Source organism: Schistocerca americana, chromosome 8 (genome assembly GCF_021461395.2).
Source record: "Schistocerca americana isolate TAMUIC-IGC-003095 chromosome 8, iqSchAmer2.1, whole genome shotgun sequence".
In the NCBI taxonomy this organism is placed as follows: Eukaryota; Metazoa; Arthropoda; class Insecta; order Orthoptera; family Acrididae; genus Schistocerca; species Schistocerca americana.
The window spans coordinates 308,965,274-308,992,083 of NC_060126.1; positions in this window are offsets into that span (position 1 = coordinate 308,965,274).

Here is a 26,810-nt window from a genome sequence, read left to right on the forward strand (position 1 = left end):
TCAGGTTGTTGTATTATTAAAGTCTGAAAGATGGCCACAAAACTAGGCTGGGCACTGGCCAGAAGAATTTTATCTTGTGCAAGAACTAGGGATGTCAACAGGGTCCCAAAGGAAGTTTACAAGCACCTATCGTTGGTACTGTATGTGGTTAGCAAGATGTGCATCAGCATCGTTGGACATTATCATTAATTGATAGCTTCATGTCTACATTTGGGCAGCAGTATCAGTAACTGATAACAGACTTAGAGTAATTAAGCTTGGATTGTTGTCGGCTTGATTTTGTCATATGATGACATAGTTGGAGACCGTGGCTGTTATTTGAAGAAAAATATTGATGTTGTTGAGGCAGCAACCAGCCACAAATCTATTTTAAGTTCCTTAATTCAAAAGGTGCCGTTACCGGTTTCGAATCATTACGATTCATCGTCAGGCGGCTCTTATGCTTTCATTACAACATGTGCTGCGTTTTTTACTGATTAGTTATTCTAAAATATAAATAATACATAATTATAAGCACGTCACAAAGATGGCTGCGTTACAGATTTGCATTGGGATGTGACTCACGTGAAATGTCGGTTCGTAATAGTTGTTTTCATTGTTTTCGTGCAACTGACAATATTTGTAGTTATCGCCGCAGTCACATCATTGCACACATAAACTTGCATAATTGAGCGCTTCAGATTTGTCACTGATTGCATTTCCACCATATCTCTATCGTTAAACACGTAAATTTGTATCACTGAGCACTTCAGCTTAGTCTCAGAAAAGACTTCTAACATGCACCGCATGTATCTATCAAAAAATGCGGTGCATGTTGGAAGTATGTTCAGGAGCTCTCAATGATTTTGAACGTGCACTAGTCACTAGAAGTCACCTGACTAACAGATCCACCAGTGACACTTCAAACCTTTCAATCTGCCGAAGTCGACTGGTGGTGTAGTGAGTATACAATGGACACGTGAGAGTACAACCACAGCTAAAGCAAGACCTGCAAGCATTATGTACTGACTGATATGGGTCGTCAAGAACTGCGTAGGGCGGTTGTAAAAACTCGAACGAAAACCGTGGAAGCAATTGGTCAACTTTGCGTAGGGAGCTATAGAGAATGGGTCTCAGTTGTCGAACAGTTCGTCATGAGCCACACATTTCAGTTGTGAATGCTAAGCGACACTTAGGGTGGTGTAAAGAACGATGCCACTGTGCTGTGGGTGATCAGTAAGGAGAGATTTGGAACTATGAATCAAGCTTTACTCTGTGGTGGTACGATGCAAGGGTTTGGGTTTAGTGAATGCCAACATATGTTGTGTTCGAATATTATGAATTACCTCCACGAAAACTATTTTCACGCAGGCAGCACTGCTGCAGAAAATATCGTTCTTGTGCAACACAACTAGCACTTTATTATCTTGAAGTAATGAGTACTACCGACAGGGAATCTTAAACTGATTTCATACTTCAAGATTTCCAAAAATCTTTTGATACCGTTCCTCACAAGTGGCTTCTAACTACATTACGTGCCCATAGAGTCTCGTCCCAGTTGTGCGACTGGATTCGTGATTTTCTCTCAGAAAGGTCATAGTTCTGGTAACTGACGGAAAGACAATGAGTAAAACAGAAGTGGTATCTTGCATTCTCCAAGAAAGTGTCCGGATACTTTTGATCCTGCTCGTAAGTAAGAGGAACGCAACAGTTTTTATGACAGGTCGCCGTTGTGTGAATTAACGTTTACTTACTACTTGAAGTACGTATTGACACAGTCTTACGTCAGTCGTGCGACTGGCGCCGCGTCCATTAGTTAGAACGCCCGATGTGCAGACCGGCGGCACATGCTGGGCTGCTGTTTGCCACGGCGCGCACGCACGCCACGCCGCCTGCGCGCTGTCACGAAAGCGCGGCGCTCGGAAGGTGCGGCCAGACGGCGATTTGCATAACGTTACGAGTCGAGGCACAAGCAGCACGCTACTAATTGTTTAGCGGTCGTCCTTTTTGTAGCGCGAGCACCAATTAGCGCCGCGGAGCGCGAAATTTAATTCGCTGTTCCGAGTGGACTATCAATCATAGCGTGGCGACGGTCGACCTTGGAACTGGCCTGTTCTCTCGTCTCTACCCAAGTCCACTGGAGTTCAGCGTCTCACGCTGTTAGATCTGCCAACCGTCTGTAAATACACTTGTCCTTCTCGATTCTCACAGCGAATCTTCGCTTACATTCTCTTGATAACTTCGTAGTCTACATCTACATCTATATTCATATACCGCAAACCACTGTACGGTCCATGGCGAAATGTACCTTGTACCACTACTCTTAATTTCCTTTCCCATTCCGTTCGCAAAAAGAGCGAGGAAAAAACGGCCGTTTATATTCCTTCGTATGAGCATTAATTTCTAGTACCGTATCTTCATGGTCCTTGCGCAAAATGTATGTCGGTTACATTAGGATCATCTGGCAGTCAGCTTCAAATTCAGGTTCTCTAAATTTTCTCGTCAACAGATTTGCCACAGTGGTTACACCGGTTCCCATTGATCTCGGAATTTAAGCGCTATCGAGCTTGGCTAGCACTTGGATGGGTGACCGCCCGGTTCTACCGAGCGCTGTCGGCAAGCGGGGTGGACTCACCTCTTTTGAGACCGATTGGGGAGCAACCTGACTAAGAAACAGCGGTCCCGGTCACGAAAACTGATAACGGTCGGGAGAGCTGTGTGCTGACCACATGCCCCTCCACCCTCATCGAGTGATCCACATTGGCTGGGATAACACGGCTGTCGGTCGGTACCGTTGGGTCTTCCGAGGCTGTTCGCAAGGAGTTCAATTTTCTCAATAGTGTTCCTCGAGAAGAAGTCGCATTATCTCCAGTGATTCCCATTTGAGTTCAAATGGTTCAAATGGCTGTAAGCACTATGGGACTTAACATTTGAGGTCATCAGTATCCTAGACTTACAACTACTTACACCTAACTAACCTAAAGACATCACACACATCCATGCCCGAGGCAGGATTCAAACCTGCGACTGTAGCAGAAGCGCGGTTCCGGACTGAAACGCCTAGAACCGCTCGATCACCGGGGCCGGCATTTCAGTTCCCGTAGCACCTCCGCAATACTTGCGTGGTGTTCGAACCTACCGTTAGCAAATCTAGCAGCCCGCCTCTGAACTGCTACGTGCCTCCCTTTAAACTGATCATGTGCGCATCCCAAATATTCGAGCAGAACTAAAGAATAAGTCCTACCAGCATTCCCTATATGCTGCCTCCTTTATAGATGATCCACACTTCCCCAAAATTCTCCCAATAAACCGAAGTCTACCATTCCCCTTCCCTACCACGAGCCTCAAACGCTCTTTCCATTTCATGTACCGTTGCAACGTTACGTCCAGTTATTTAAACGAAGTGACTGTGTCAAGCAGGAAACTACTAATGCTGCATCAGAACATTGCGGGTTTTCTTTCCTACTCATCCACATTATAACATTTTTCTACTTTTAGAGCCAGCTGCCATTATCATACCAACTGGTAATTTTGTCTAAGTCATCTTATAGCCTCATAGAGTCACTCACTTCGACACCTTGCCGTATACCGAAGTATCATTAGCAAACAACCGGAGCTTGCCCTGTCCGCCAGATCATTTATGTACATAGAAAACAATAGCAGTCCTATCACACTTCCCTGAGACCTACTTACGATACCCCCGTCTCTGGTGAACACTCGCCTTCGAGGCCATGGTACTGGTTATTCTTATTTAAGAAGTCTCTGGGCCACTCACTTATCTGAGAACCTATTCCATATGTTCATACCTTTGTTAACAATCTGTAGTAGTGTCCCATGTCTAATGCTTTTCGGAGATCTAGAAGTATAGAATCCGCCTGTTGGTCTTCATTGAAAGTTCGCAGTACATCACTTGGGAAAGAGTCAGCTGAATATCACACGAGCGATGCTTTTTGAAACCGTGATGATTCGTGGACATAAGCTTCTCGTTTCTTATACTCTAACTGAGAATATGTCCAAGTATTCCGCTGCAAAGCGATATTAAGGGGTTGCATGTCCCTCAAGCGCCCATCCAACTGTACGATGTAGCAGAAATTACATTGTGCCCAAATGTTTACCCTTCACCCTACCCCCTCTAACTTTTCCATTTCTTTTTCACTGAGAAATGGTGCACGGGAAAAAAGACTTTACAAACCCAATTTTTCAATTAATAATCATTAAACGAGATGCGTTTAAGAGGAAGAATTATGGTTCCTGATGAATTTATGAGACCATTTTTCTGTTATGCAGTACTTCCTTCTGAAATGTTTGTTAATATTTCAGTTATACTGTAGCGCAGGCTAAACAAATCCGCGAATAATCATACAGGTCTTTAAGTAATCTACTGTGTTTTTTTCTTTCAATTAAAGTTAATAACGATCACAGACGGACGCAGAATACTAAAGCAATGGGTGGATAGAAGTTCTGAAGCGAATTAAATATTGGATCAACAACTCATCGACACACTCGTTTGAATGAATGTCATTGTCGTATCTGTCTCCTCCCAGGACGAGATTTGTTCGATAGGGCGGTCCCACTTTAGTCTAGTGCGATATTTGTTTTATCGTTATGTTTCAACAGGGACACTAAAAACACGAAGAATAACCAGTAGTACGGCAGCAACTGCACCTCCATGACCCGTCCGGACCGCTGCCATTGTGCAGCAGCGCTTTTCAGTCGCTACTGGAGTACTGGCTATTCTTTCTGTTTTATGGTCCCTGTTTATACATACGGAGGAAACAAATATCGCACTAGACTGATTTGCGGCCACTCTATCGAATGGACAGATAAAATTCCTCCTTAAAAACCACTTTGTTCGCAACGAAAGACAAACCGACGTTTTCCTTCGACACTCACGTCGCAGAAAACTTGTGATGAGCAGTACTCGCTTGGGCTCAAATGAAATTGCAAGTATCTGCCTAAACATCAGACGAAATGCGTATTATGAAGCTTAAGAGAGAAACCATATATACATTTTTATCCTTATTCCTCGTAGTAGCCCACCCAGTAGATAATTGTGACGTTATTTTCTGCAGGCAGACGAACGTTCCCACAGTTTACACATCTCTGCAACTGTTTCTTGAAAGAACTTATCCTAAACTACATATTGGAACTACCATCTACTTAATGTTACAAAGAACTGTAAGAATAGTCATTAAAACAAAGGTAATTGTGTAAAACGTGGGCGGTAATGAAAAGAAGACTGGAAAGGAAGAACGAAAGAGATGAATTTGTCACTTTTATAGAAATATGTGGAGGAGCTGGCAAGTTGTGTAACAGTTTTAAGTAGCATTAAGTAATTTCTTTGACTAGGACACTTTGCATCTAGTCCCTTTTCTGACCGTGCTCAAGTGCCCCAGGTATATACCTGAGAATCTCGTTTCGGGAAAACCTCTGCCATGGGCAGACAACCCATCTACGACAGGCCGTCACCGAAGCTGCAGCGGATTCTTCACGGTGCATAGGTGGGCCATAGAAAAAACATCGGGTTTGCTTCCCGTTACGCTTATATTTTCAAGAACATGATTAGTAAATGTCCATCCTTGCGCGATTTTTGTCGTAAGTCATCTACCGCAACATTCGCCTCTCGATCATATTCTTCATGTACAAAAATTAATGTGGTACATGACGTACACGCTCACGTGTAATTCCGCCGAAATCAAGAAACTGTGATATGACAATCTTGATCTTTTCTTTTGTAGATCGACCAGTTTGCCTCACAGCCTCAAACTCTGATGGAAGGATTCAACCGTTTCCTGAGTTCAATTTCAATGTGAGTGTTGTATCACTTTCGAAAATAAAGAAATAAGAAATCCTTAATTCTGTATTTATACCGAATGTGTGACACGATCACAACATTTTCCAATATTACTAAGAGGTTTTCTTTTTATCAATGTTTCGACTTCTGTGCTCCATCATTTGTGAGAATGTTCTGACATGTAACATAATTACAAGACCCAACATTCTCCACAATCGTGCAGGAGTAGACAAAGGCAAGAGGATGTATACTACTGTCCGCTTTAATGTTCATTCCGGCTCCAAGATGACTCTTCCAAAACACCTCACTAAAAGAGCCGTCACAAACCAGTCTTCAGCTGGTGAAGTTATCACCCTGTTTCTCCCTACCACACAACTGAAACAGGTCAACAGCTAGCAGGGTGGATGAAAATGTATAGTGCCAGCAGAGAGGAAGAAAGTGAGAGAGGAAAGAAAGAAATGTCTGCTTACTCGGGGAAGGCAACTAAAAGAAGAGAACAAACTCTCGCAAAAAAGGGAAGTAAAACACATTCCCCATGGAAGTCCTATGGGGAGGGTGAGTAATTCTGGTACATACGAGCCATGGACTTTTAGTGCACGAAGAAGATCTTAAATTGTTTGATATTCTTTATAATACAGACATACCGTTTGTAATGCCACGAGTTCTGACTTTTTTGTATGTGAACAGAACAGGAGCAATGTACACGAATTGAAATATTTAACTGTACATGACTCCTGCGAAGTAAGTTATGATCAACGGAAGATATTTATAATTGCAGGTTATTGTCCTTTTTATACGCAGTTGGCTACTGCATGTTGCGAATTAAGTCATCCGTTAACAGATTCAGAGCACTGCTGATGGAGAGAGTATCACTCCTAAATACGTTGTGTAATTAATTAAGTAATGTAAGCGACTTGTTGCAAGAATTATTATATGTGGGAGCACAGTGTATTTCCAGAATGAATTTTTCACTCTTCAGCGAACTTGTGCTGGTTTAAACTTCTTGACAGATTCAGAGTTTTTAAAATCAGGATAAACTTAAATGACTACTAAAGCAGTAGTGATATAACTGCTACACTCATATTTATTTTCAAATATGTCTTTCAAGTACTGTACAATACATGTTATATGCACTTTGTGATCAAAAGTATCCGTACACCTGGCAGAAATTGACTTACAAGTTCGTGGCGCCTTCCATCGGTAATGCTGGAATTCAGTATGTTGTTGGCCCACTCTTAGCCTTGATTACAGCTTTCATTCTAGCAGCCATATGTTCAATCAGGTGCTGGAAGATTTCTTGGGGAATGGCAGCCCGTTCTTCACGTAGTGCTGCACTGAGGAGAGATACCGATGTCGGTCGGTTAGGCCCGGCAAAAGACGCCGTTCCAAAAAATCCCAAAGGTGTTCTATAGGATTCAGGTCAGAACTCTGTGAAGGCCAGTCCATTTCAGGGATGTTATTACCGTGTAACCACTCCGCCATAGGCAGTGCATTATGAACAGGTGCTCTATCGTGTTGAAGGGTGCAATCGCCGGCCGCGGTGGTCTAGCGGTTCTAGGCGCTCAGTCCGGAGCCGCGCGACTGCTACGGTCGCAGGTTCGAATCCTGCCTCGGGCATGGATGTGTGTGTTGTCCTTAGGTTAGATAGGTTTAAGTAGTTCTAAGTTCTAGGGGACTGATGACCATAGATGTTAAGTCCCATAGTGCTCAGAGCCATTTGAACCATTTTGAAGGATGCAATCGCCATCCCCGAAATGCTCTCCAACAGTGGGAAACAAGAAGGTGCTTAAAGCATCATTGTAGGCCTGTGCTGTGATAGTGTCACGCAACAGAACAAGGGGTACAGGCCCCCTCCACGAAAAACACGATCACACCGTAACACCACCGCCTCCGATTTTTACTGTTGCGCTACACACGCTGGCAGATGACGTTCACCGGGCATTCACCATACCTACACCCTGCCATCGGATCGCCACATTGTGTACCATGATTCGTCACACCACACAACGTTTTTCTACTGTTCAATCGTCCGATGTTTACGCTCCTTACACCAAGCGAGGCGTCGTTTGGCATTTACCGGCTTGATGTGTGACTGATGAGCAGTAGTCTAGTTCTGCTAGAAATTTCTCTTCGTTCCAATTCCATTCAGTTTCTCATCATCAGCTGCGCAATCTACCCACCTAATTTTTAGCATTCTTCTGGAGCGACATATCAGAAGTGCTTCTATTCTCTTCTTAGCGACCTGCTTATTGTCCACATTTCACATCCATAGAAGGCTACATTCCAGACTAAAATGCCTTCATCTTCCTAATCCCTAAATTTGCATTTCATGTTGAACTTCCCCTCTTCACAAACGCTTTTCTTGCCATTGCCAGTCTATGTTTTATACCCTGCCTTCTTCAGCTATCGACAGTTATTTTAATTAATCTGATTCCTTCTGCATCACCTGATTTCATTCGACTTCATAGCGTTGCTCCTGTTTTATTTTTGTTGATATTCATCTTATATCCTACTCTCAAGACGCAGTCCATTCCGTTCAAATACTGTTCCATATCTTTAGCTGTCTCTGGCAGAAATATAATGTCATTGGGAAACCTCAAAGTCTTTATTTCTTTTCATCGAACTTTATTTCCTACTTCTGAGTTTTGTTGGTTTCCCTTACTGTACAAACTGAGTAACATCGGGAATAGCCTACAACCCTGTCTCATACTCTTCTCAATCACTCCTTCCGTTTCGTCTCTTTCGACTCTTACAACAGCTGCAGTCTGGTTTCTATGCATTTGTAAATGAATTTTCGCGCTATATATTTTATCCCTCTATTCTTCAGAATTTCAGAGAGTGTATTCCACTCAACCATGTTTAAAGCTTACACTTAATCTGCAAATGCTACAAACGTAGGTTTTCCTTTATTCTCAGATGAATCGTAAGGTCTTTGTTGCCTATCGTGTTCCTTCCAAGCTGTCCGTCCCTGAGATCGGCTCCTACCAGCTTTTCCATTCGTCTGTAAATAATTCGTGTGAGTATTTTTCACGCTTATATTATTAAAATGACAGTTCTATAATATTGTTATCTGTTAGCACCTGTTTTCTTTGGAAGCTCAGTAACTACATTATTCTACACGTCTGAGGGTATTTCAGTTTTCTCATATATCTTTCGCACCATGTGGTATTGTTTTGTCATGGTGAACTTTCCCAAGAATCCAAATTATTCTGGATGAATGTCGTCTTCCTCAGGGGTTCTGTTTCGACTTAGGTCATTCAGTGCTCTGTTAAATTTTTCCCGCAGTGTCATAACTTTCAACTCATCTTTATGTACTTTCGTTTTGGTTCCCTTGTAAAGCCCTTCTAACGTATATAGTCCTCCTGGCTATCATTTTTCCCTTCTTTGGTTGGTACTGTCTTGTTACCTGAGCTTCTGATATTCATCCTGCTGCTTCTATTTTCTCCAAAAGTCTCTTTAACTTTCCTGTAAGTGATACCCGTTTTTCCCCTAATTACGCATGCTTCCACACATACAACTTTCTTTCATGATTTTAAACTAAGTATATGGGTGACTGAGCAACAGTCTACCAGGCGACTATGTCTTTCATTCCTTTCCCACCAGTTCACATTCACTTACTATTTTTACTCCTCTTCCTTTTTGCGCTATCGGATTCCAATGAACTATCACAATTTAATTTTCATACATTCATTCAGTCTCTTCTGAAAGGGGGTGTCTTGCAAAGAACTATTACTTGATTGAAAAGAATTTAGTGCTAATGAACAAAAAACATCCTTATCAGGAACACCAAGTGAAAAGGGGCCTGGGGAGAGTGTGAGGACGAGGGAAGAAATATACTCCTTGATAACAAACGTCACACATTAGATTAGATACCATATTAAAGGTGTACTACGTAGGGGTGCGGTACGAGGATTGGGTGGATGAGGTGCTGAATGACACTTCGATACATTCATTAAAATCAAGATATTTGAAATACACATTACATTACAGACCACAATTAATGTTACATACTCTATTTCTTGATCAAAGCTTCTTAATTTGCTAAAGAAACACCTTAAAAATGATTAAAACTTTTTTCATTAAATTTTAACACAATGCCTGCTCAAAAGAACTTTTTAAAACGGAGGGGGAATATAGCTGGTGGCTTCAGTGAATTTTAAGAAAGGGTATAAACACAACAGATTAATAAGAATAAACCATAAATGATGAAAACGTATTCAAGAGTTAGTCACTTAACATCAAATGAATTTAATAGAGCCGTAAATTAGCTGGTACTTACTGAATATCCAAAACAGATGTTTAAAAGAAAATTACGGAATCGCATTAATCAAAAGATTAAAGGGACTCAACAGCCACTCGTACCAATTAAAGTCGCCTGTGGCCGTATACAAATTAGTTCTGCAATATAATCCAAATTCAGAAATGTTTAAGGACAGAAGTTCCATTCAGGCTATGATTTACTTTAACAAAACAACTCCAGGATCATTAATTGGAAGACCATATACTAAAAAGTAATAATAGAGCTGTCATTCAACAACAAATTAAATAAGTGACAAAAGCGTAATCCAACAACTACAATTAATACAGTAACTGAAAGCAGTAAATTCATCAGCTAGTCCACCACCGAGACTGTTAATCTGGTGTTTCAGTGTACTGTACATCTAGTGCCCGTTAAAGGCCGGTGCAGTATTCAACTGGACTACGTCACTGTGACACCGTTTACGATTTAGATGGGAACGGTCACCTTACGTAGCATATAGTAAGGCCTCACCAGTCTGTAAAAAACCTATTTTAGTTCCGAAAACAGTTGCACATTAATGAGACACATTGTGATCTTAAGTTTCACAGTTACAAGAGTGCTAGATTCGATTTTCATAACCTCAGTGCGGCTACTGTCCAGACTTATTAAATTTAGCTTTAACAGAATTGGCGGTAGTTTAAAATCACTCAAGATTCAGGCAATGGTATTTCGCACACATTAAACGAACTACCACAGCTGAAATAGTTAGTCTTCACCCAAATCCATATAGCTTAATATTTAATCGTCTTAGGCGATTGCACAAAATGCGCACAGAATACAAGTGGCAACTGCTGTTACAGAATGACTATTTACGCAAGGAACGGAGACGCCTACCCGAGCACCATTACTAAGCTATCTGAGATAACGGTCTGGTATCCACAATAAACACGGACGCTTACGACACGAACGCAACAGGCGAATAACGGTTGGTGGAGTTTAACACAGAAGAACGTGCCGTAAAGCTCAGCTGCATATCCAGAGGTAAACAGAGGGGAATACCGTTCCTCTTCCAGGAGTTTCAGCTGCAGAACTGATGCGCTACCGCCTGGTTACCGTTTCCCGTTTCGTCTGTATGAGTAGGGCCGAGCTAACGCTCATCCAAGGGGGTCTATAGGTCGCTCCGAAAACGCAGCCTTCCGTTACCAGGCCGGCGTCAGACACATTGCGCGCCAAGCAAACCTTGCTGCCTTCCCACCCCGTTCTATCCCTATCGCCACTGCCCCGCTCTAGCGTACCCAGCACGGCCTCTCAGTACGCCACCGTCTTGCCCGGCTAGCTGCACCGTCTAACGCGCTGCTTCCCGAGGGGGAAGGCGTGCCGGTCCCCGGCACTAGTAGGTCCGGCGGATTAGTGCGAGGTCCGGTGTGCCGGCCAACCTGTGGAAGATTTTTAAGGCGGTTTTCCATCTGCCTCGGCGAATGCAGGCTGGTGCCCCTTATTCCACCTCAGTTACACTATGTTGACGATTGCTGCGCAAACACTGTCTCCACGCACGCGTACACCATAATTACTCTACCAAGCAAGCATTTGGGGTTACACTCGCCTAATATGAGACGTTCCCAGGAGGATGGGAGGGGAGGGGGTGGGGAGGGCGTCCACTGGGGGCCGAACTGCACAATAGGCCTGGGTTTGGTGTGGGGTGGCGGTAGGGTGAGTAGACTGCTGTAGCCTGTTGTGGGGTTGTGAACCACTGAGGGCTATGGCGGGGACGAAGCCTCTTCGTTGTTTCTAGGTCCCCGGTTCAATACACACACACACACACACACACACACACGCCAACGTCGAATGCAAGAAATTTAGGAAGTAGAGACGTGCCGGATCAAAGACATAGCAGCAACGGCACAAAGGGGATATTTTAAACAAAATTTATTCTCGTATCACGTTACGCACCTGCCACTTGGCTTGTATGAAATGTCTGAATCTATAAACGGTCTGAATCTATAGAGTTAAATCAGTCCAGTGACGTCATTAGTAACATTTCTACATCTAACGGATAACCTTATTACTAGCACACGAGCTCAGTTGTACATGGTAATGTATGGAAGGCCTTAATGAAGATTGCAGCAGCCAGTTTTTCTTCCCATTTTGAAATATTAGCCGGCCGCGGTGATCTAGCGGTTCTAGGCGCTCAGTCCGGAGCCGCGCGACTGCTACGGTCGCAGGTTCGAATCCTGCCACGGGCATGGATGTGTGTGATGTCCTTAGGTTAGTTCGGTTTAAGTAGTTCTAAGTTCTAGGGGACTGATGACCACAGATGTTAAGTCCCATAATGCTCGGAGCCATTTGAACCATTTTTTTGAAATATTAGTCACATCATTGGAGAAAATTAAATCAATGGAAGGAAGAAGTCTGGGTTCATACATGGTATCAACGAAAGATAGGTTTTGGTAATGACAAAGGATGGCAATATCTTAGTTTATAAAAGTGTCTTTAATGCAGTAGTTTCCATTTCCCTTGCATCCTGATACCGTTGATAACTGCTGAATCTTCTATCTTTTACTAGCAGCTTCCCAACCCAATGCTGAGAGGGTGTCTTAGAGCTCCGTCCGCTCCGGCCGTACGCTCTTTACAAGGTCGGTGGCTGAACAAGTGTGACTCCCTATGCAGGAAGTCCTTGGCCATAGCCGCTTATGGTTTTTAATTAAAACTAGCTGACGAGCCTTGAAATGCCGGGTATTCATTTTGCAAGTTTTCTGTTACAGATGGAAAAGATAACTGAATTGCATCTGTAGTGCAATATCGAAAAATTTTCATTTCCATGTACTCGCGAAAACACCTTTGAAGTTATGAAGTAGTCGTAGACAGAAATTTGCGTAATTTACAAATGTATAGGTATAGCTGCTAGGCTGTAAACGTCTCTATAGCAAAGGCTCTTCATGGCGCTATAGACGGCTATCATTTTCGCCTATAGTCGTTTGCACTTCGCAGTCAAAAGGTGTCATAGACGCTGCTAGGTGTCAGGGAATCCCCTCAGTTGACTCGACTTGTGGAAGTGTCTTAATAACGAAGAATAAGGTATTAAAACACATGCTCGACGCGGAATTTTTTTCTTCACGCATCTCAGTGTTTATAATGTAATATCTTTTGACCTTTTTGTCGTACAATGATTTAATTGTGTATGTAAATTCAGGCGCATATATGGATAATGTATGCGAAATATGCTGGGAATTGAGTTAGTAGCAAAGAAGTAATAAACGTCACGCACACTGCGGCAGATCTTCAGGCACCTCAGTGTTCATGACGCCGTATCTCCAGGACTACTTGCGATGACGTGATATAATATTGCAGGTGAATTTAGTGGCATATGTGGATACTGTCTGCGAAATTTATTGAGAAGGTTCAAATGGTTCAAATGGCTCTGAGCACTATGGGACTTAACATCTGTGGTCATTAGTCCCCTAGAACTTAGAACTACTTAAACCTAACTAACCTAAGGACATCACACACATCAATGCCCGAGGCAGGATTCGAACCTGCGACCGTAGCGGTCGTGCGGCTCCGGACTGAGCGCCTAGAACCGCTAGACCACCGCGGCCGGCTATTGAGAAGGGAGTTAGTAGCACATAAAAAAGAAATTTAAACGTCATTCACTATGCGGCAGTTTTTCACGAATATCTTTGTTTATGACATGATATCTCATGAACTATGAAAGGTTGGTGGTTATTACCACCACAGCGATTGTTGCCTGACAGTAAGGGATGTGGGTACCAATTTTGACTGAAATACGTCCAGTAGTCTTACATACATATATCCGTTTCTATAATACGTATGGTTTTGAGCAGCAGACAAGAGCAAACCAGTGATAGAAGACATTTTGATTAGACGCTATATACCCCTAGACTTATGAAACTCTAATTCCGTGCAAGGCTGTAGTAAAATGAGCTGCAAGGCTGGCAGCTTGCCTCCGTCATGTTGCTGAGACACGGCAGAGATTCCCTTTATCGCCTAACACATTCTGCGCATGCGTGTTGTGGCCTTGTCGAGTGCAAACTGGTTGCGAAATTCTGTTGTCTCTGTCGCTGTCACTGGTCAAATGTTGGCCGAGGCACACGGCGCTTGTTAACATTCATCCCCGGCGTGTTTGCCTCTCGGAACGTGACGTGCCGCTCTTCGCGAGAGGACAGCGGCAAACAGAGCGTGGGTCCAGGGGCGCCTGTCTGTCGGCTGTGTGTTCTCTCCTGGGTCCCAGCTTGTGATTACGTCACCGAAGGACAGGCCGGTTTGCTGATGGCAGCAGCTAACCACCACTGTCCATAGTCTTTTCTTCTGATGGCTGTCGCTACATGAAATCTGGCAGAAAATCCCAACAGATTCTGGTCATACACACAAGAACCAAAGAAACTGGTGCACCTGCCTAATATCGTGTAGGGCTCCCGCGAGCACGCAGAAGTGCCACAACACGACGTGGTATGGACTCCACTACCGTCTGAAATAGCGCTGCAGGGAACTGACACCATTAATCCAGCAGGATTGTCCATAAATTCGTAAGAGTAACACGGGGTTGAGATCTCTTCCGAACATCACGTTGAAAGACATCCCAGACATGCTCAATAATGTTCATGTCTGGGGCGTTTGGTGGCTAGCGGAAGTGTTTAAACTCAGAAGAGTGTTCCTGGAGCCACTCTGTAGCAATCCTGGACGTGTGGGGTGTCGCATTGTCCTGCTGGAATTTCCCATGTCCGTTGGAATGCAAAATGGACATAAATGGTTACAGGTGATCAGACAGGATGCTTACGTACCTGTCACCTGTCAGAGTCGTATCTAGACGTATCACAGGTCCCATATCACCTCAAATGCACACGCCCTATAGAAATTATAGGGCCTCTACCAACTCGAACAGTCTCCTGCTGATAAGCAGGAACCATGAATTTGTGAGGTTGTCTGCATACCCCTACACTTCCATCCGCTCGATACAATTTAAAACGAGACTCGTCCGACCAGGCAACATGTTTCCAGTCATGAAAAATCCAATGTCGGTACTGACGGATCCAGGCGAGCCGTAAAACTTTGTGTCTTGCAGTCATCAAGGGTACACGACTGGGCCTTCGGCTCCGAAAGCCCATATCGATGATGTTTCGTTGAATGGTTCGCACGCTGACACTTGTTCATGGCCCAGTATTGATATCTGCAGCAATTTGCTTAAGGGTTGCACTTTTGTCACGTTGAACGATTCTCTTCAGTCGTCGTTGGTTCCGTTCTTGCAGGATATTTTCCGGCCTCAGAGATGTCAGAGTTTTGATGTTTTACCGGATTCCTGAAATTCACGGTACACTCGTTAAATAATCGTACTGGAAAATCTCCACTTCATTGCTATCTCGGAGATAGCGTGACCCATCGCTCGTGCGCCGACTATAACACCACGTTCAAACTCACTTAATCTTGATAACCTGTCAGTGTAGTAGCAGTAACCGATCTAACAGCTGCGCCACACATTTGTTGTCTCATATAGGCGTTGCGGACCGCAGCGCCGTATTCTGACTGTTCACATATCTCTGTATTTGAATACGCATGCCTATACCAGTTTCTTTGGCGCTTCAGTGTACGACTGGAATCACGATTTCGTATCAGACGGGTGTCAGTTCGTAGTAATTGACAGAAAGTCTTCCACTAAAACAGAGGTAACATATGGTGTTCTCCAAGGAAGTGTTTCAGGCCGTCTGCTGTTCCTAATCTATATTAATGATTTAAGAAACAGTCTGAGCAGCCATCTTAGTTTGCAGATGATGCTGTCATTTAGCTTTGAAAATGATTTACTGATGAAATAATTTCATAACAGTTATCAACTTCTATTTCATTCCCACAGGAGGTTGAATTTCCAAAACACTGAATCTAGCATTTTTTTTTTTTTTACAACCAGCAGGTCAAATACCTTTTTCACAGATGCAGCTTTAAATATCTGTAGTAGTTAATCAATAATGATGTATTTAAAAAATCACTCATTGCTTCACCCCCATAGGTATTAAACTTACTAAATGTCTGAAATACACCGTGAGTTTAACAGTAGCTTCATCTGTGTTGTTCTGATTTAGAATTCCACTATGTGCATTTGGCCTAATGCCTTAACATGTTCTGTTCTGTTAGCTATCTCAAAAATTTTGTGTCCAATCGTTTTTGTCTTATACAGATTACTTCTTGCTGACGAGCATACAGACAAATTTTTCCTTATTTTGAACACTTTATGTGGTGTCACCGCCAGACACCACACTTGCTAGGTGGTAGCCTTTAAATCGGCCGCGGTCCATTAGTATTCGTCGGACCCGCGTGTCGCCACTGTCAGTGATAGCAGACCGAGCGCCACACGGCAGGTCTAGAGAGACGTACTAGCACTCGCCCCAGTTGTACAGCCGACGTTCATAGCAATGGTTCACTGACAAATACGCTCTCATTTGCCGAGACGATAGTTAGCATGGCCTTCAGCTACATTTGCTACGACCTAGCAAGGCGCCGTATTCAATTGATAATTAATATTATGAAGCATGTACCGTAACGAGAGATGTTCTACAATTGTGGATTAAAGTTAAGTATTCTACCAGTTACCTCCTGTTTTGCTAGTCTTATTTCTCTGACCTGTTCCAGACCTAATGCCAATCAGCGTGTAATTAAACGCGTACATTTCGGCCTCCTCTAGAAAAACAGTGTTGGCTCTTCTGCCAACACTACACTCTAAAGTTATCTGATAACTGCTCCATTGCGTGTCTGAAGTTTTACCTTGTAGGGCTGCAGCACGACGAAATATTTGTAGCCGGAGGAATAAAGCCACACTGTTTGCGGTGAGATGTACGTAATCTTCCCTTTCGGGGTACCTCTAACTCAGATACTACACCCTGTCTCCCAGCAAAAAGTTCTGACATCTACTTACACTACGTTTTGCGGCCCTTCTCCCTCACCAAACATCAGAAAAAGAGAACCACAGGGAAGAAATATCTACGTTTTTATCTGGCGTTGAATCTGGAACGATTCACCTTCTGTGAAATGAGTTTGTGACGGACGGACGTGGGAATGGGAAGGTTTAGTCGTGCGTCACTGCATCGATTTCTGACAAACGACACTGCCAGTTTCTTGCTGTTCTTGCTGTATGTCGTAAAGATGAACAACCTGCGAGGGCGATTAAATATTAGAAAAAGATTTAATTAAGGAAAAGCATCATATTTAGAATTTAATTTCAGTCGCAGTCACAATTTTATTGGTGAAATAGGCATGTCCACTTGAGGTCACAAAGGAAAAATTACGAAATTGTTACGCCCCACGGGTCACTTAAGCGACAACTATTGGAGGGATTCTCAAAGCTTTGTATTACGAAGTTTACCCTGAAGTAAATTATGGTTCCAATAGATGCACAGTCTCCTACCCGCAATTTGCTTCATAATCGCTATAGCCCTAAGGGATGGCATGTGATTGTTTGTTTGTGACCTGATTTCTTGAAATTCTTTCTATACTTAAATCGGCTTGTGTTCTAAGCAAAAAATATCAAATATTAAATATTTCTCACCACAACAAGTTTAGTTATTTTAGGAATTTCATCAGAGCGCAAGAACGGCAAATATTCTTAAGTAATTGTAAATACCACATGATATCACATGCACGAATTTGCTCGTCGGCTGCAGGACATGATGACATTACAGTAAAAATAATATACTTTAGTATCAATGCACTACTGCACAAAGAACCAGATATCTCTAACTACTGTCTTACTTCAAGAAACTTACCAACAGCCTGGAAGCAGAGACCTATAAAACCATTGCCTAACAAGGAATTTTCCAAAGAAACGTCAGAGAATCGACCCTCTGCATTCTACCAACATCATCTAGGACTTTATAACACACTGCTTTTCAATTACTTAACCACAAGTAACCTTTTAGACACTACCAGTCAGCAGATTTTCACAAAATTCGCAGAACAATGTTCTTATAAAACTTACGGATGCTCTCAAAATATCTATGGACAAGAAAGAAACCACTATTATGTGTTGTTTGATATCCAGCAAATTCTCGACATGATCGATCTTGACGTACTGCTTGTGAAAATTATTATCTACAATAGTTCCTTAAGTACCTTACAGTTGTTTCGCTCTTACTTTTATTTCGTCATCAGTGCTTAATGATCGTAGCAAAAAGGTCACATCGGAGAGGTTTAGTGTCACTGGTTTCATAACGATGTTCAGACTGTGCTCCTTCTTCGTAAGTATGATTTATAGGCTGCAGACATTTAGTTTTATCCAAGTGAAAGTTAAAGAAAGATTTCGACAGCCATTCAATGTGTAAATCTTGAGTTATTCAGTGGGCACAGAATATAGGTTTGAAATTTGATCTATCGAAAGCACTAGAAATTCTAGCCAACTCATGATTTAAATGTTGAGTTATTCAGTGGGCCCAGAATATAGGTTTGAAATTTGATCTATCGAAAGCACTAGAAATTCTAGCCAACTCATTAAAGACTTATTACCTCTCATTTCAGAGAATCACTTCCAATCTAATTCTAAATAGCTACTATCACTGTCATTTCAAAATTCCCATCTGCCACTACCACCCATGTTTCTGATAATCTTAAACATGGTTTCAAAAAAGAAAAACTAATTTATCTAATAGTTGTTCGGAATATCTCTTACTCTTATTTGTTACTTGCTATTAATTATCGTTCAATAGCTTTTATCACTATTATTATTTAAGTTAGCAATCATAATTATTGTAATATTAGTACCTCAAATGAATACATAACGAAGCAAACGTACCCAGAAACACTGAGAAACTTGCAAACAACGTTTTGTGACAGATTTTGATTTGTATAGTTCCTGTTTCGAGGCAAGAAACGGCCATGAAAAGGCCAGGCTAAATAAAACAAGAAATAAATACAAAATAATGCAGATTCGTACATTCTTTTGATGTAATTCTATTAATGTATTTCTTGAATACCAAAGATACCTATAATTATGGAAATGTGTCACATAACATGAATGACAACTTGTACCACCAACACAAAAAGGTCGTCGCCCGTAACTGATGTTTCTCTCCAAGTGAAGGGAACATAATTGATAAGGTGTCTAAGATGAATCTTAAATTTGAGCATCTAAAATCTGTCGTATTAGACAGATGAAAACTGATGTCATTGCTTATCATAGTTGGTCGTCTAAGATCTATACAGCACAGTGTCAATAGCCATCCCTTGTCAACATTAGTACACTCAAATGACTATGCACAATCATAGCGGCACTGTCTCAAGTGCCATCATGCAGTACATAAAGCCCACAAAAATGTTTCAAAACTCTCGTCATTGTTATTACCCAGATGGAAACTGGTTATAATGTGTAGTAAATCTTATGATGAAACATGTCGTACAATGGATACTACAATACATATTTCTACGTTAAATGTTGGTAAATAAAACCCATAGATTAAGAAATACACATTCGATGACCATCCTTGATTTTTATACTGATAGAACTGCAGTATATTCAGTTTATATTGTCGCATATTAATAAAAGAAAGAAAGATTTCTGAATTGTAGTAACTACAGCCATGTTTGCAAGACCATACATTTAAAAACATAATAACTCGAAATACAGTTTAATTGGGCTAACATTTTATTTACTTCGCCAATGACCGCATCTTTTATAAAAGGCTAATGAGTCAACCACATTAATAATTAATAGAAACTGAAACACAAAATCTGGCGATACACTTAATTTCAAAATTTATGTGTTTGCAAAAAGTTATCACCTTTCGATAATTTGCATAACAGTGATAGGCTTGGAGGGATAAGCAAACACAATGCATTTTAGGTTATGTTAAAACTGTTGAGCTAAGATAAAACTCAAGTATTAAAAATGTAGCTTGTGTGTCAAATAGAATTTTAGAAACGCGCCTAATTCACAAAAATGCTGCTACTAACGCCATGTTTGGATTTTTTTAACACTGAAATAATATTTTAAACGCGAAAATTCATGTGCAGAAAAAAATGGATTGAACTGTTATTTTGTCTGTAGGAGTATTAACAACAGTCACCCTGGTCAAATTCCTTGGTCTATCGGAAACTGTGTTCATATGGAATGTGATCAGAAAACAGAAGGTGGAGATATTACTTTAAAGTTATAGACATTTGTTTCGTATTTAATTTCGTTTGAACAGCTTTAAATAACTCCATACGTAAAAGCTGCGTTGACCTTGGAAAGGTGCGTCATGCTTGGACAGCAAATTTGTGAACGGAGTTGCTTGTCGAGTGTGCAGTGGAAAAGACTTGTATGTACCTTCTATGTGTATCAATATGTTGTGTTAGAACCCATCTCTAAATTTTGTTTAGGCGTCATAAGTGGAGCCAGAAGTAACAATAAACAATGAAGCTTAATTAAACTGTTCATCTTCTCATTTTCCTTCGATTCATGTCACAAAACGCATTATGTAAATTTCTGCAGAGCTCCTATTTAGAACCTAGGGACAGTAACTACGTATTTTCGACTTCAACGAGATCATCAAGAACAAACCTACTATGTTGTGACCCGTACTTTTCTTAGACATCCGTTGCGCCGAATTCACGTCAATGCAAATTCCACCGAGATTTCGAGGGGAGATGACAATCTCAAACTCAACCAGTCAAATCATATGTTGTGAAAATGAGGATAATGATGATAAAATAACTGATAATTCTCATGGCAATCTTAATGATAAAAAGAAGAACAAGTGAAATTCATACAGGTCAGAAATTGGCACATATTGCAACTCGAATGCCCTCTGCTGCGTCCCGTGCTTCAAGATGTGCCATCCGATGCATATGCCAAAGGTTAAGTATGTTCTGGATTTGTCTTATGGTTTCACAGGTCCTCAACTACTGCCCCACAACGATATGTTGTGAAACTTATTACCTCGAAGAGAAGTGACAGTACACATCGATTAATCGACACTGATATGGTATCGAAACATGGAGAAATCTAAATAAAGGTTGAAGAATGCATCAATATCTGCCAGCTTTGGGAAAAAGTAAACTAAGGCACCCATGCAACTAGCAAGATTCATGATACACATTCCACTCTACGAATGATGCCTTCTCCTTTTACCTTCTCTTGATAAAGGAAAAAAATAAACAGCATTCTGTAAATGCCAAGAAGTCGTAATATCAGAGTACCAGATTGGGAATATAGTCACATACAAATGTCACAAGGCTGCCGTTGTGCAAAAGAAATCAAGAGAAGAAACGTTATAGGGTGAATTAAATTAAATGACGAATAAATATTCGCAAAAGATGATTACATGCAAATTGTCTAGATTTCGAAATATTCTTCACTCGACCTTACATTTTTTTCAAATTTTGTCTGTTCGTTTGCCAAAGTATCATTTCATAGCTCACAAAATTTAAGAAATGGCAAATAGGAGTCTCTTAAGCAAAATATAACTAAATATGGCAAAAATATTTCAAAAATGTTTGGCCTAGTTTGAAGTGATACACTTGTGAATAATTTTGGTAAAGATGTATAACATGCCATGATTGCTCAAAAACTTTCATTGTGCTCATCATGTAAGTTTTGTCAAATGATTCACTATTTTTGTTCCAAGCAACATTCAAAATCGTCAACAGATTTTGTCGCCACAAAATTCCTTGGAAATTTTGTAACTTGATCTCCTTGTGCGCAGTAGTTGGTTTAGTTAGCCTAAATTTGTACGTATTAATGAAACTCTGGACAAGGATTACTCGTTAAGTGTCTATGTCAAACGCAGTGTTTCATTATCCATTTCAGTCCTACTGGAATCGTGCACGAATTTGCTATTGGTTTTATACAAATACTATGATCTTGGAAAAGGTAGTACGATAATGATTTGCGTGATGAATTTAACTGCATGATTGTAGACCTTCAGGAAAAAATACACTCGTATGAATTTCGTGTTTTGTATAGGAAATAATATTCCTTCAAATGTGTGATTTTAGCATGTGGGATTAATAGTCCCTTATGAGGTATATTGTTTAAAAGTCGTTTATTTTTGCGGAAAATGGTTTTCGGCCAGCTTCATATACACTGAAGGGCCAAAGAAATTGGTGCACCTGCCTAATATCGTTCAGGGCTCCCGCGTGCTGGCAGAAGTGCCGCAACACAACGTGATATGGACTCGAATATTGTCTAAAGCAGTGCTGGAGGGAACTGACACCTTGAATCCTGCAGGGCTGTCCATAAAAAGTGGAGACAACTTCTGAACAGCACGCGGGCAACCATGCAAGATATGCTCAATAATGTTGATGTTAGGGGAATTTGATGGCCAGCAGAAGTGTTTAAACTCAGAAGAGCCACTCTATAGCAATTCTGGACGCATGGGGTGTCAAATTGTCCTGCTGAAATTGCCCAAGTCCATCAGAATGCACAATGGACATGAATAAATGCAGGTGATGAGACAGGATGCCTATGTACGTGTAACCTTTCAGAGTCGTATCTAGACGTATCAGAGGTCCCATATCACTCCAGCTGCGCACGCCCAACACCGTTGTAGAGCCTCCACCAGTTTGAACATTTCTCTGCTGAAATACTGGATTCATGGATTCATGAGGTTGTCTCCATACCCGTACATGTCAGTCCGACCCATACAATTTGAAACGAGAGGCAACGAGCAGGCAACATGTTTCCAGTCGTTCACAGTCCAATGTCGTTGTTTACGGGCCCAGAGGCGAGACGTAAAGCTTTATGTCGTGCAATCATGAACGGAACACGAGAGGGACTTCTGCTCCGAAGGTACTTATCGATGATGTTTCGTGGAATGGTTCGTCTGCTGACACTTGTTGATGGCCCAGCACTGAAATCTGCAGAATTTGGGAAAGGGTTGCACTTCTGCCACGTTCAGCGATTCTCTTCAGTCGTCATTGGTCCCGTTTTTGGAGGATCTTTTTCCCGCCGCAGCGATGTCGGACATTTGACATTTTACAGGTTCATGATATTCACGGTACAATCGTGAAATGGTCGTATGGGAAAATCCGCACTTCACTTCTACCTCCGGGATGCTGTGTCCCATCGCTCGTGCGCCGACTATAACACTGCGTTCAGACTCACTTAAATCTTGATAACGTGTCATTGTAGCAGCAGTAACCGATCTAACAGGTGCGCCAGGCACATGTTGTCTTATATAGACATTGCTGACCGCAGCGCCGTATTCTGCCTGTTTACATATCTCTGTACTTGAATTCGCCTGCCTATACCAGTTTCTTTGGCGCTTTAGTGTAGTAATTAGTATATTGCATTTTAGAACCGTCTTTGTGTTACCATGGTGTACGTAAAGTAATGGGTCCATTTTCCTTACATCTAGTGAAACATACGAGGTGTGATCAAAAAATAGCGTGAATGATTTTGTCATACAAAACTAATACGGTTACAAGGAATTTAATTTAATGTCCTTCAGGGAACTCTTCTTGGCTAGCAGTGCACTTATCCCAATGTTGAATCCATGACTGGAAATATTTTTGGAAGCCCTCTTTTGGAAAGGCGTTCAGAAAGGTGTTCAACTGCTTTATTGTGGCTCTCTCAATGTCAGGAATGGTGTCAAAATTTTTCCATTTAAGCACGGTTTTAATCTTTGGGAAACCAAGAAGTCGTATGGCCTTAAATATGGTGAGTAAGGCGGATGTGTACAGACAGGAACAGATTTTTCCGGCTAAAAGCTAGCGAATAAATAGTAGGTATGGTACGGCGCGTTGTCGTGATGAAGAAGGAAGCTATCAGTCCGTTTTTCTGGTCTCTTTCTTCGTACACCGTTTCGAATACGTTGGAGTACGCCTTGCTAAAATTCTGCTTTTGTAGTCGTTCCTCTTGGAAACATCTCTGATCTCATTATGCCCTCAATATTGAAAGAAAACAATGAGTATGACTTTGACATTCGAATTTGACTGACCTGTCTTTTTAGGGTGAAGAGATCCACTGATTTTCCATTGGGAACTCTGAACTTTCGTTTCACGGTCATACCCATAGACCCAAGTTTTTCTCCAGTTACAATTTTGAACAGGAAGTCCAGATCTGAATGAAGACGATCCTTCGTGCAAACTGACACACGATATTTCTTCTGTTCATCACTCAAAAGCCTCGGAATGAATTTTGCACTCTCTCGCCTCCTTTGCAAATTATCGGTTAAAATGCTTTGCACGGACCCATACTGGACGTAAAGTTCTCCGATAAGCTCTCGAATAATTATCCGCTGATTTGAACGAATAATTTTGCCACCTTTTATACAGCTGCTTCTGCTATTGATGTTATGGACGTTCTACGTTTCTCGTCATCCACCGACTCCTTTCCTTTTTTAAATCGCTCACAACACTTGTAAACATTCCTCAGAGTTACAGCTTATCACATACACCAATTTCAACATTTCACGAGTTTCTTTGGCACCTTTTTGCAGCTTGAAATAGAACTTAATATTCAAACGTTGTTCGAAATCTATGATGTGCGACAGACACTGTAAATACAACCTTACCCTAGCGTCTCTGGACGCTGACTGAAAAGTCAGAACGTGTTCCAACTTCATGCTGCCTTTCTCAACAGACCAAGCCATCAGACAGATTGCATCAAATGGCTCTAGCGTCAGCAGTTAATACTAAAATAAATCATTCACCATATTTTTTGAGCCCACCTCGTATATTGGCCATAGATGGCCCGCGGCATAAAAGCAGGATTCCAACACCACACACTCGCCAGGTAGTAAAACGCCAATGAAAGACAAAGTACATAGTTATTCACTAACAGTCACTTTCTTAAGTTTGTTACGGTCCATTGCGGGTGCGTTGCGTTTCTTCCGGTAGCCTCCTCTTCCGACCGGAAAGAAAGCGCAGAGAGACTTCTTGTGCCTTAATGGCTTGTCACCAAATGCGCGGCGGCGACGTGTGTGTGTGAGTGCGGTAACTGCTCTTCCGGCTGGTGTTGTGAAGCACTTTCACTGTCCCCCACGCTCCTTAAGCTTCAGAGGCACGTACCTCTGACGGGCAGTTATGACTCATACGGCAAGCTCGCCCACAGAGCCGGAACATACAACTCTAGTGCCTATGGTGCTGTTACCTAACACGAGTGTACACTGTGACTTTCGCAATCACAAACCAAAGATTGAAGATTACGTGGATGAAGTAAGTTTTTGAATGTAGTAAAGCTACTAACGAAGTAATTTTGAAGTTTCACAAGTTTTCTACTCCTGTCAGTTTTTATTTATAACAGTAGGCACAGCGCATTTCGGCAGCATGTTCACAACTGCTGGATCTCATCTATTATTTTCGCATTATTTTTGTGTTGTACGCACTTTTTCAGATTGAATGTTTGTATCGTGTGTGTCAGTTAGTTTAGCTGTTGAAAAGTTTTCTCTGCTCATAAAAATTTAATAGAAATTAATTTATACCGTCCTATGAATTAGGCCCCCCCCCCCCCCCCCCCATGAACCATGGACCTTGCCGTTGGTGGGGAGGCTTGCGTGCCTCAGCGATACAGATGGCCGTACCGTAGGTGCAACCACAACGGAGGGGTATCTGTTGAGAGGCCAGACAAACGTGTGGTTCCTGAAGAGGGGCAGCAGCCTTTTCAGTAGTTGCAGGGGCAACAGTCTCTATTATTGACTGATCTGGCCTTGTAACATTAACCAAAACGGCCTTGCTGTGCTGGTACTGCGAACGGCTGAAAGCAAGGGGAAACTACAGCCGTAATTTTTCCCGAGGGCATGCAGCTTTACTGCATGATTAAATGATGATGGCGTCCTCTTGGGTAAAATATTCCGGAGGTAAAATAGTCCCCCATTCGGATCTCCGGGCAGGGACTGCTCGAAAGGACGTCATTATCAGGAGAAAGAAAACTGGCGTTCTGCGGATCGGAGCGTGGAACATCAGATCCCTTAATCGGGCAGGCAGGTTAGAAAATGTAAAAAGGGAAATGGATAGGTTAAAGTTAGATATAGTGGGAATTAGTGAAGTTCGGTGGCAGGAGGAACAAGACTTCTGGTCAGGTGAATACAGGGTTAGAAATACAAAATTAAATAGGGGTAATGCAGGAGTAGCTTTAATAATGAATATGAAAATAGGAGTGCGGGTAAGCTACTACAAACAGCATAGTGAATGCATTATTGTGGCCAAGATAGACACGAAGCCCACACATACTACAATAGTACAAGTTTATATGCCAACTAGCTCTGCAGATGATGAACAAATTGATGAAATGTATGATGAGATAAAAGAAATTATCCAGGTAGTGAAGGGAGACGAAAATTTAATAGTCATGGGTGACTGGAATGCGAGAGTAGGAAAAGGTAGCCGGCCGAAGTGGCCGTGCGGTTAAAGGCGCTGCAGTCTGGAACCGCAAGACCGCTACGGTCGCAGGTTCGCATCCTGCCTCGGGCATGGATGTTTGTGATGTCCTTAGGTTAGTTAGGTTTAACTAGTTCTAAGTTCTAGGGGACTAATGACCTCAGCAGTTGAGTCCCATAGTGCTCAGAGCCATTTGAACCATTTTTAGGAAAAGGTAGAGAAGGAAACATAGTAGGTGAATATGGATTGGGGGTAAGAAATGAAAGAGGAAGCCGTCTGGTAGAATTTTGCACAGAGCACAACTTAATCATAGCTAACACGAGGTTCAAGAATCATAAAAGAAGGTTGTACACATGGAAGAATCCTGGAAATACTAGAAGGTATCAGATAGATTATATAATGGTAAGACAGAGATTTAGGAACCAGGTTTTAAATTGTAAGACATTTCCAGGGGCAGATGTGGACTCTGACCACAATCTATTGTTTATGAGCTGTAGATTAAAA